The following is a 12,405-nucleotide window of genomic DNA, read 5'->3' on the forward strand; positions in this document are numbered from 1 at the left end:
GGTCTAAAGCCTCATGGAAAACAGCGCTGTGCTATTTTAGCTTCTTCTTTTTGATGATGGGATCAAGATGTTAATTAGGGAGAGCACTGAACGAACGCATAGACCACTGAGTTGAGTTATGTAAGCGTTATAAGTGGGATTCTTGTTTACTTGCACACATCTACAGTATACTGTACATGCATATGTTTCTGCTGGCTCAGATGAACAAGTGTTGTTTAAATTAGATTTCTGTCATCCTCCCATTTCGATTGTTTGAAACCGGTCCTCTGGCTTCTCTGTTTGTTTTGATATGTGGAAGTGCTTCAAAACAATACAATTTTATAGAGCTTTGTTTGTTCACTACTGCTTCTGCAGAACAATATATGTGTTTCACAACAGGTCCTATTAAATGGGTCAATGGCATGATGATTCTGTCTGTTATAAATACATTCGTATACAATTCAAAACTTACATCCACACCCATGTTGAGAGTTTAATCTGAAATTATGAATTTGAGCATTTCATGACATGGAAGAGTTTGTGCAGGCTTTCTAATGCTAAAACCCGATTTAAAAGAAAAATGTGACAAAATGCCCATGCTTTATGTAAATATTTAATTAAATAATTGACCGTTATACCACCTGATTTTTTTTGTTAAAGATTGCATTGCTAGAATATTTTATTAGTACGTACCCAATTGTTAAAAATGTGTTCAGAGATTTATACAAATAACATGATGGGGTACATAATAACATGATATTGGCTAATGTTGGCTAATTTAACATATTTTGTCATTAAGTATTTATTTATTTATACTCTTTCTGTTAGCGGTTGTGTCCTGCAGTCAGTGTGGCAGTGGTGATGTATGGTATTATTTGGAGAGGTTCTGACCAACGCTATCTCACGACCAATTCGTACGTATTTTAAGAGGTGGCTTATTCGTACGAATTTGTACGACCTCACTCGTACGATTTTATACGACCCCAGTGACGGTTAGGTTTAGGGGCGGTGTTAGGTGTAGGTCATTCGTACAAATTCATACGAATTGCGCAACTTGTAAAATACGTACGATTTGGCAAAAATTGAATGAATTTGTACGAGTGTGGTCGTACGAATAAGCCACCCAATGAAAAATGTACGAATTGCCATGAGATCGAGTTGGTTCTGACTGATAAAGTCAAGCTATTTATCTCCTAGCATTATGATTATCCTGAGCAAGTCAGCCGAGTGATCCCAGCATCCCTTCACATAACAATGTTCCTGTATGGCTCACACAGGAGAGCTGGGCTCATTATGGTGCATGCATTTTGAAAGAAAATCAAAAGATTAGATGGAGGCATTTGAAGTTGAAGACTGACCTTTGGGAATTCCTTAGTTAATCGATTAATGGAGCAAAACAACAGTGTTCTGGAAATAAAACTCCCGATCATGTTCTCCATAGAGAAATAGATTAAGTACAAACATTTTAGGACAGAAGTACCATGAGCTCTGAAATTGTTAAAGGGATAGTTTACCCACAAATGAAAATTCTGTCTTCTTTAATCCCCCTCTTGTCATTTCAAACCTGTATGACTTCCTTCTTCAACTGAACATAAAAGATGTCGCCACCAGTTTTAATTTCCAAGAACTTCTATTTTATTTTTGAGTTGCACAGAAGAACGTCGTACAGGTTCGGAATGACATGAGGATTCAGAAATTTTTCATTTTTGGCTGGAGTATCAATGTGCCTTCACTTTTCTTTAAGCAAGCATTTCTTATTTATGGACTTTGCTTTGTGCCAAAGTCATGCTGGAGTAAAAAAGGGTCTTCCTCAAACCGTTCCCACAAACTCGAAAACATGGTAAAAAGAAGTAAAATACTTAAAATACATTTATTTCATACTAAGTATAGTTCAAATCTATTACTGAAATATCGCTCAAGACTTGAGTAATACTTGTGTACAATGCACATTCTGTGTATCATGATCACTGATGAAGATCATGGTAATGTTTTTGAGGGCATCAGCACATGCAGGTCACTAAAACATGTTTTTACTGTTTAATTAAAGTACTGACAGTTTTATAATAGTGTTCTTTTTAAACCATAAAAAAAAAAACTTTATATTTGCGACCCTATTTTCTTCTAATTTTTTATTTAGTATAAGTTGATGCACTAAAATAGCTTAAACGGAAATACAATTAATATAAATGTAAGAAAAGAGACAAATTTAGATGTTTATGAACTAAACTAAAAAAATTAAATGAAAAAGTAAATATAAAAGTAAAAATTAAAAAATATTAATTTAAACCATAAAAGTGTCTCTAATTATAAAATAACACAATCTGACCAAACAATTGTGGAGCAGATTTCAGAATGAATAATTTTTTATTCATCTAAAACTGCGTTTTCAAGGTTGTAACCTTGTATTCACCCTCACATTCGGAGAGCTCAATCATTTGTTGTTCTCGGTATGGACAAAATAAGCTGTTACACAGTTTGTGCCGTTCATATTTCAGAAACAAAAACACCACTCCCTGCTGTCCTGATCCCATACCATCCTTTTTAAAGAATTATGAGTCATATAATAGACCTTCGGTGTAGTACCAGCACCTGACCATTGCAGTGTAAAATGATACAAGGCCTCCAACCACTTTTGTCTTGTGTGATATTGACTCTGAACCTGACCCTGTTAGAAAAGACTTGTGACTGCATGAAGCCTCTTTCACGTTCTATTTTGGGAAGAATGGAAATGGTCACAATCTTAGCGGCGCAATAACACTTACTCACTTATCTTGGGGTTATACAATTTTGTACTTTTGACTTTGTGCAGTTGTTGATTTGACACCAATAGTTTTGGTTTCCTTTACTGCTTTTATAAAACAGTATATATGAGCATTATCTCAAGTAGCTGTGTGATATGGCACTTTATCAGCATAGCTGTGTTATTCGGCCATAGACACGAGATGCATGCATTTTACTAATGTTTCTCTATCTCTCTCAGTATATAACCCACACGGAGGCTACATTCAGTATCATTAATATCAGCAGAATTATTCAGGACCTCAACAATGAAATTAATCTAGCTATTGGTGTGAGAGTGTTGTAAACAGCTGTTTTATTGTGTGACGCTGACCTCTTTGTTCAGGCTGAATGATTTATGTGAGTGAGAGTCATCACAAAGCTTTGTGCATTATCCATCTTTTTCCTATATGCCCCATGACACTTTGCGCAAATTATGGGAGTAACTTCCATTTGCACTGTAAACAATCAGCAAAAGGTTGGCACTGTGTAGCTACAAAATAATAAGCTATTTCAAAAACTGGGTACAATGAGGTGACATTATTTTACTCACCCGCCAACCAGTCATCATTAAAAGGAAATTTAAAAGTGTAAAAGCATTAACAAATTACTTTTGATATACCATGAATAATTTCTAAAGATCCTCCTTCTATCCACATCAGTATTATGCATGGGTTAAATATCATTACAGTAATGTATGTTTATATTTCGTAACAATTACATTTTACAGCATCGTTGTGAAAACAAAACTGGAAAGTTATACAGGTTCATCTCAATAAATGAGAAAAGTTCATTTATTTCAGTAATTCAACTCAAATTGTGAAAATTGTGTATTAAATAAATTCAATGCACACAGACTGAAGTAGTTTAAGTATTTGGTTCATTTAATTGTAATGATTTTGGCTCACATTTAACAAAAAACCCACCAATTCACTATCTCAACAAATTAGAAAATGATTTGGCACTTGCCAACACTGCCAAAAGTTGGTTAAATGTAAAAAAAAAAAATGTATTACACATAATTAATTTTCAGTTAATCTGTACCCTTTTTAGAGGCAACCAAGCCAGCATTTCAACAATTATTTACAGGTGAAGCAACATCATGGATCAAGAATGAATCTATTGAATTTTGATTTTATTATTCAGATCGAATCAATGTATCTTCAATATTTTGTAAAAGTGCCCCTATTATGGGTAATGCAATGTTCATATTTTGGTGTTGGGAATCCCCAACAACATACATGCAACGTCAAAAAACATTTTCATTGTGTTATAAAATGCTTTTATTTTTACCTTACTTGCTCTACGACTCCCAAACGATTTGTTTAACTTTTTATTTTCCAAACCCCCTCCTTTGCGTGACGCTAATCTGCGGTGATTGGTCCGATTAAGTAAAAAAAATGCTTCCTGATAAAGCAGCGTTTGTGAGCGCAGTGCTGTTTTGTGTACAGCTTTACCGGGGAAACCGCTATTTTTACAGCTCCAAAATCTGCACCTTGTGGCAAAGAATGAATTAGCATTTTGATTCAGACCAACATGAAAAGACCCACAAGTGGGCGGGCAATGAAATCAAACATTAATGAAAAAAATCCAAATTAATTAAATCGACATTAATGTCCCCATGAAATCAAAATGAAAGATTTCTGGGTGTTAGTTTCAATATGTTAATCTTGAGGTTATATATATATATATATATATAAGGCAGTGAGTTTCAAAACAGTGACAAACTTCGCATTTAGGAGATATAAGCATTAAAAGCTTGCAGTTCGTCACTTCCGCCAAAACGGATCAACAATTTTTTTTTTGTCACATCGTACTTCATCATCTCATCAAATCTTTGGAACAATCAAATGCTCTCTAAAATCTCCACTAAATAGGTAACGATTTAGACAGTGTAAATAAGCTTTCAATTGGTGCAAATGAGGCCTGGTTTCACGTTGTTTCACTCAAACCATGTCAGTGCACACAGTTTGATCCGGACTTTGGCTCCGGTCCATCACACAGAGTGGATCATATGCGCGAGTTGGCATATATTAAAAACTTTTACAACTACACAACCTCAGCATGATTCTACTAAGAGTTTCATATTGAAACTAGTGAGTAATCTATTAGACTGTGGCTATCAAATGCGGCTTTACCTAGATCAGCGGCTCTTGCCCAAGCAGATGTAAACAAAACGCTATTGGCTATTTCAAAAGGGGGCGGGGCTGCTCGATATGTCCCGCCCTCTCTTCCTGTTTCAGTTGAAATACCTTTTTTTTTTTTACAGTTCCGAATTGATGTTTTTTAGTTTTTCTTCCAATGTTAAAACAACAGCTGACATTATTGTATTTCAACCACATTTCAACACTGAATGCCAGTCACATGCCAACTGGAAATTTAATCCCAAAAAAGCATTTCATAAATATTAGCTTTAATGCATAAACACCAACAGGCTTCTTTATATGCTTTCAAAAAACACAGTTGAGAAGAGACCTGTGCCTCAAAAGCTGTCTGCTAGCATTATGTATAATCTGAATCCACCGGTGGCCTCACTTGTTCCAGTTGGCCTGTGCTGTGGTGTGTGTGTGTGTGTGGCAGGTTGAACTGTGCCGGAGGTGTTAATGCTGGGCGCAGGGAGATCGCTTCCCTCTGCCTGCTTGCCCATGAGGTCAACTTCCAATGGTTTTAGAGCCCTCATACCATTGCACTCTTCTTCTATGGGACGGCCAGCCAGCTCGACATTCCCCTGGATAAGAGCGGATATCTGTGCCATTTTGCACATGTCTGTAGAGGCACAGAGCTATTATTTCATTAAGGGTGTTAGTCCTGTCCGGAAGAGCCAAATTCAACACGCTCCACCACCAGCTATTCACAACTTAATGAAAAATATGATATTAGTAATTAAAAAACGGTTTCATTTTAATTTCAAATTTTGGATCTATGAAGAATCACAATAAGGTCTTTATAGTGTCTCAGTAGTTCTTTTAGATATCAAAGAGGTTAAATGAAGAAGAATGTATTCTTAAACATTTCCCCCGATAGAAATACCCTGGTAATTTCTAAAGTCCACTCTAGAGTTTTAGAGAGAAGATATCTTTTTCTAGATATTTTTCATCAAATAACCTGAATTCTGCTATCCACATGTTGTAACTTTATATGCTTACTTTATGCCACAAACTGTCTTACTTTTGTCTATTTTTATACCTCCTAGGAAATACCATCAGAGAGTTCTGAGATTAGCACACATCCTGATATTACAATTGAATCACTCTGCTTGTATGTTTTTGTATGTTGCAGACAAACTCACTTACAGAATAAAAATTTCCTGATAATTTCACCACCTCATGTCATCCAAGATGTTCATGACTTTCTGTTTTCAGTGGTTTCTTTACAAAAAAAAAAGAAAAGAAAAAACTCCGGCTAATTTTTTCCTCCAACTTCAAAATCGTCCGATATCGTTGTTTTAACTTTTTTTGTAAAGGGTGTATGACTTTCTTTGCACATTTGCTTTTAAAACACTATACGCATGCTAGTGCAAGACGAGCATTCATGGTTAAAAAGTATATAATTTTTATTTATTTATTTATTTTATAAAATGATTTCACCATGAGGCTCTTTTCGTGTCGATCCCTTTGAAACTGCATTGAAGCTGCAATTTGGATCTTCAACCAGGCGGCAAGGAACTCGACCGGAAGTTGAAGTCGGGTGGGGGCTGCCATCTTTTAGCAGAACTTCACTTGCGTTAGCATTCCCATTGACTCCCATTCATTTTGGCGTCACTTTGACAGCGAACAACTTTACATCTGAGGCGTTTAAAGACTCCGTTTGTCCATTATTTATTTCTAAAGATACACGACAATGTATAAAGGGCTCCATTACCTTCTATGTTACATTATGGCCCCGTATAAACAGTTTTTGTAAAAAATAGACTAACGGTTGCGTCATAACCACTCGTCTCTCTGTCGCATTACCGTACAGACAGGTGGAGAAGCTCGCAGGCAATTAACTTAATATGGCGTACTGGCGTTACATTTTAAAATACTATACAAAATAATTAATCACAATACTTACTCCTGCTCACTCACGACAAAGAACTCCCCGCTCGAGCTCGCCGTCTCTGCAAGATTAAACGATGGCAGTTTGCACGCACAGCTACTAGGAAATTTCCATCTGTCAGACAGGTTGCTGATGTCGTCAAGCTTCGTTTGAGTCTGCGCGTCAGAAACGGAAGTGCTAAAAAACGATAAAACTGGGCTTCATTTGTCTCAATTGAGTTCCAATGGGGTCGCTGTGTCCATTTCTTCTACTGTCTATGCCTTCAACTCATCAGCTCCCATTGAAGTCCATTATATGGAGAAAATCCTGGAATGTTTTCCTCAAAAACCTTAATTTCTAATCTTTTGAAGAAAGAAAGACATGAACATTTTACAGGGGTGAGTAAATTATCAGGACATTTTTATAACGTAAATGAACTAATCCTTTTGATTCATTCATGGACACAGTGGTTAATTATGCTTTTGGAACTATTTTTATTGGCAGAACAAAAAAGACCAAGTAACTGATTTGTGTCTAAAATGTAAGTTACTCAATAATAACCCCTTTTTAACTGTTAATATAAAAGAAATATCAAACTCGGTTGTGTTACTGTTTTGATTATCAGCAGGGATGTGTTTACCCGCGGCCGAATCAGATCAACAATGCTCTTGTTCATGTGATATTCTGAAGAAACCAATTGAAACCCTTAAAAAAGACTGAAATACCTGACTTTTTACTGATTTTTCTCTTCTTCTCCAATTTACAGCCTGGGAGTTTGGAGTCAATGTTACCTACTGAAAGTCAGTCTGCAAATTTTAGCAGAAAGTTGTGCAGTGTATGAAAGTAAAAGCCTTTTTAGACAAACAGATGATTCAGACTGTGATTCCATAAAGTCAGAGGATATCAAACATGGCACATGTTTCTACATGAGTTTATTGTGTTCAGAAAGACATGAAAATCTGGTAGTGTGTGATCCTCAGTTGTTTAGTGTATGATGCCAAGTATAACCATTTACAAAATGGAAATTGCATGATGTCTAGTGATTTAATATCTGTTCAGAAGAAGTCTTTTGTGTATTACAGACTTAAGCTATAAAAGATCATCCAGAGATCAATAGAATTTGGCTGTTTGCTGTTCATCTGTCATCTTAAGAATAAGTTTGAGGTTTCTTAGCTACTTGACCTTTGACAAAAAACTTACATGTCTTACATGAAATGACATCCTCTTTCAACCACATAAAGCCCTAATGTTCAGCCTAATGAGACCCAGAGGATGATTTAGCATCCTCACTGTTCCGTCAACACCAGACAGCTGCCAGCACAGCTCGAATAACCAGCCAACACACCACTGAAGCCATGGTGCATGAGATGCAACACTGACACACAGCAGTGAAACTCACTCACAGGAAACTAGATGCTTTAGAAAACATTCTGGGCAAAAACAGGAAAAAAGCATTTCATATACATACACATTATAGGTTAGGTTAAGATTTTTATGTGGAAACCAGACACTTACCGGGAGAAAACTGGCCCTCTGTACCGCTGATCTGAACATCATGTGTATGCAATAAGAGACCGGTGTCATAAGAGGAGATAAAAAAGTGGTGTCAACAGGCTGGAGGAGAGGAAAGAGTCAACAGACACAGGTGAAACACTACAGGGCTCTGTGCTTCAGATTTGTACTCGCTCTACTAATATTTTATTGGCCCTATCACAGAAATAATGCATTGTATTTAATTAATTAATTAATTAATTAATTATATTCTCATTTGTGGTTAAACTGGTAGTTGACATGAAATTTAGAGCACTTTTATCACTGTCCTGTTATATGACCTTCTATAGTTCAGAAGGCTGTGAAGTGCTTGGGTAACTGTATTTCATACTATTTTGTGGAACTTGTGTACTACCGAAACTGAATACTTCTACTTTTACTAAGTTGAATTTTTTTAAGAAGTAGTCCTACCTTTCAGTTGAATTTTGACGCATTTGACTGGTCATTATGATGCAATATGTCCTCTCATTTCTTCTTATTTAGTGGGAAAATGTCCACTGTTTCTTGATTTCATCAGTAAGTTTCCAAGGCTTAGAAAAAGTGTTAACTTTTTTATTTAAGGCCTTTAAGAACAATTAAATTGAGTAAACTTGGAATGTTAGATATTTGGCTAGATACTTCAACATTCAGTTGATTTATTGTCCACAAGAGATAAAATAATTACTGATCTGAGGTTTTAGGGTCTGAATGTTCCTCCAAGTCCAGTGTTGAAGGTGTGAATTATAATATATATACAGGTGCTTCTCAATAAATTAGAATGTCGTGGAAAGGTTAATTCATTTCAGCAATTCAACTCAAATTGTGAAACTTGTATATTAAATAAATTCAGTGCACTCAGACTGAAGTAGTTGAAGTCTTTGGTTCTTTTAATTGTGATGAATAAAAAAAAAATTGTGAATTGTTGGCCTTCTGGAAAGTATTCATTTACTGTACATGTACTCAATAGTTGGTAGAGGGTCCTTTTGCTTTAATTGCTGCCTCAATTCAACGTGGCATTGAGGGGATCAGTTTGTGGCACTGCTGAGGTGGTCTGGAAGCTCAGGTTTCTTTGACAGTGGCCTTCAGCTCGTCTGTATTGTTTGGTCTCTTGTTTCTCATTTTCCTCTTGACAATAGCCCATAGATTCTCTCTGGGGATCAGGTCTGGTGAGTTTGCTGGCCAGTCAAGCACACCAACAACATGGTCATTTAACAAACTTTTGGTGCTTTTGGCAGTGTTGGCAGGTGCCAAATCCTGCTGGAAAATGAAATCAGCATCTTCAAAAAGCTGGTCAACAGAAGTAAGCATGACGTGCTCCAAAATTTCTTGGGAAATGGGTGCAGTGACTTTGGTTTTCAAAAAACACAAATGGACTAACACCAGCAGATGACATTGCATCCCAAATCATCACGGGGTTTAAAACTTAACACTGGACTTCAAGAAACTTGGACTATGAGCTGCTCCACTCTTCCTCCAGACTCTAGGACCTTAGTTTCCAAATGAAATACAAAACTTGCTCTAATCTGAAAATAGGACTTTGGACCACTGGGCAACAGTCCAGTTCTTCTTCTCCTTAGCCCAGGTATGACGTCTCTGACATTGTCTGTGGTTCAGTAAATTCCTTGACCCGTCTGTGTGTGGTGGCTCTTGATGCCTTGACCCCAGCCTCAGTCCATTCCTTGTGAAGTTCAAATTCTTGAATTGATTTAGCTTGAGAATCCTTATAAGGCTAAGGTTCTCTCGGTTGGTTGCGCATCGTTTTCTTCCACACTTTTTTCTTCCACAAAACTTTCTGTTAACATGCTTGGATACAGCACTCTGTAAACAACCAGTTTCTTTGGCAATGAATGTTTGTGGCTTACCCTCCTTGTGAAAGGTGTCAATGATTGTCTTCTGGACAACTGTCAGATCAGCAGCCTTCCCCATGATTGTGTAGCCTAGTGAACCAAACTAAGAGACCATTTTGAAGGCTCAAAACACTGCTAATTTGTTGAGATAGTGAACTGGTCGGTTTTTGTTAAATGTGAGCCAAAATCATCCCAATTAAAAGAACCAAAGACTTAAACTACTTCAGTCTGTGTGCATTGAATTTATATATATATATATATATATATATATATATATATATATATATATATATATATATATATATATATATATATATAATTTAAAGCTTGTTTTCTGTTTTTTATTTTAAAGGTTATCATAATGCCACGGCTCACAAGTTGACTCCAGCTGCCTGATTGAGAACCACTTCTCTAGAATTCATCTAAAACATTTAAACAACTTTTAAAAATTCACTAGTTATCACAAAGTTTATTCAAAATGTTGAGAAGAAATGGTGACAAGTTACTTGACCTGCGATACATAATATAACTTATATGTCAATTTTGAAGTGTTTCCACTATTGTGTCCCATATGCATCAGATATTTAGCCAACAGTCCGTGGGCATGACGTCTGACACTGAGACTTATTCTATGTCAAAATATGTCTATATATGTTTTCCCTCCCCAATATAAAAAGTAACAAATAAATTGCATCACAAATGATGTTTAAATCAGCAACAACAGTGTTCAGGTAAGTACATCACAGAAAGCCAGAAACACATGGATTTGAGCAACAAGTGCAAATGCAATGGAAATTAACAAACTGTCAAGACAGGCCCAAGCCATTGGATCATCCTTTTTGTTGAGACCTGCACTAAAGTTTCTAAAGGCCATTATGTGATCTGCCTGAGATTAAGGAAGAAAGCAAGAATGAGATGGAAAAACGTGTGATGTTCTCTGGCTAGGATGTGTGAAAGCGTGCTGAGCGCGATGACAACTCACTTGTAGGGTGATTTGGGGACAGGCTTCTCTGTAACATCATAATGGTCAGTTGAGAGGTTAATATATTGCATTAAACACACAAGCACTACATCAACTAATTGTTTGAACACACTCAATCACATACTGAGTGTGAGCTCCAGCCACTGATTATCAGAGAAATATTTTGCCTCTGTTTTTAATGTCAGGTACCAAGAAACCTCAGCATAATGCTGTTTACACTAGGTACACACAAAAAATACTGCAGATTTTCTGTCAAAATATATCCAATATCCAAATGGCTATTAATCTACACGAAGCCCAAAGTTTAAGAAACAGCTGGACTGAAAACAACATTCTATTGATTGTAGATTTATAACCCTTTATTTCATGGTAAAGATACAGTAAGCTTGACTTGCAGCTGCGGTTATGCTGTGCTGCTTATGCAGGCAGCGTGAAGTTGTAACCTGTTAATATAAATATTGTTCACTATGAATATTGTCTTCCACCACAGTAAATGTGAAAATTTACCTCATCCATACATTTTCCTGTGCTGAGTAATGGTTTCTCTCTTCCTGTGGTCACATTTCTGTCATTCCTGTTTGTCTTCTGCAACAGACACCTCAACGACAAGAAGCGTTGTTTAGATACTTATACTAACTATTAATCAAGACTACTGAATACACAAGTTCTGCTATTTGTTTGCTCTCTTATTCGTCAGATACATTTACTGATTTAGTTTGATATTGTAAAAAAAGTATCTTGATTAGTTTGTACATCACAATTCTGAAAAAAAAAAATCTAAATTGACTAATTTCTTATAATTTTTTTTTTCAAATCTAGATCACCTGAGCCGTTATTTTACTCATTCTGTATGTGACTCTGACCCATAAAACCAGTCATAAGTCACAGAGGTATATTTGTACTGTAGCAATAGCCAACAATATACATTGTATGGGTCAATATTATTGATTTTTTCGTTATGTCAAAAATCATCAGGATAATAAGATCATGTTCCTACAGAAAATATATCAAAACTTAATTTAGACCACTTTAAAGACAATTTTCTAATTTTTTTTTTTTTTTTTTTGCACACTCAAGATTCTAGATTTTTTTCTTGACCAAATATCCTTTCTATCCTATCCTAATATTGTCCTGTTCTAACAAACCATACATACAGACTGGTTTTATGGTCCAGGGTCACATATGTGTCTGGTTCAATTTCTCATAAAGAATCCTAAATCAAACAACTGTTTAATAGTTTTATACAAACGTTGTATGCAAGAGGCGTGCGAT

The sequence above is a fragment of the Carassius gibelio genome, chromosome B13, assembly GCF_023724105.1.
Source record: "Carassius gibelio isolate Cgi1373 ecotype wild population from Czech Republic chromosome B13, carGib1.2-hapl.c, whole genome shotgun sequence".
NCBI classification, from domain to species: Eukaryota; Metazoa; Chordata; class Actinopteri; order Cypriniformes; family Cyprinidae; genus Carassius; species Carassius gibelio.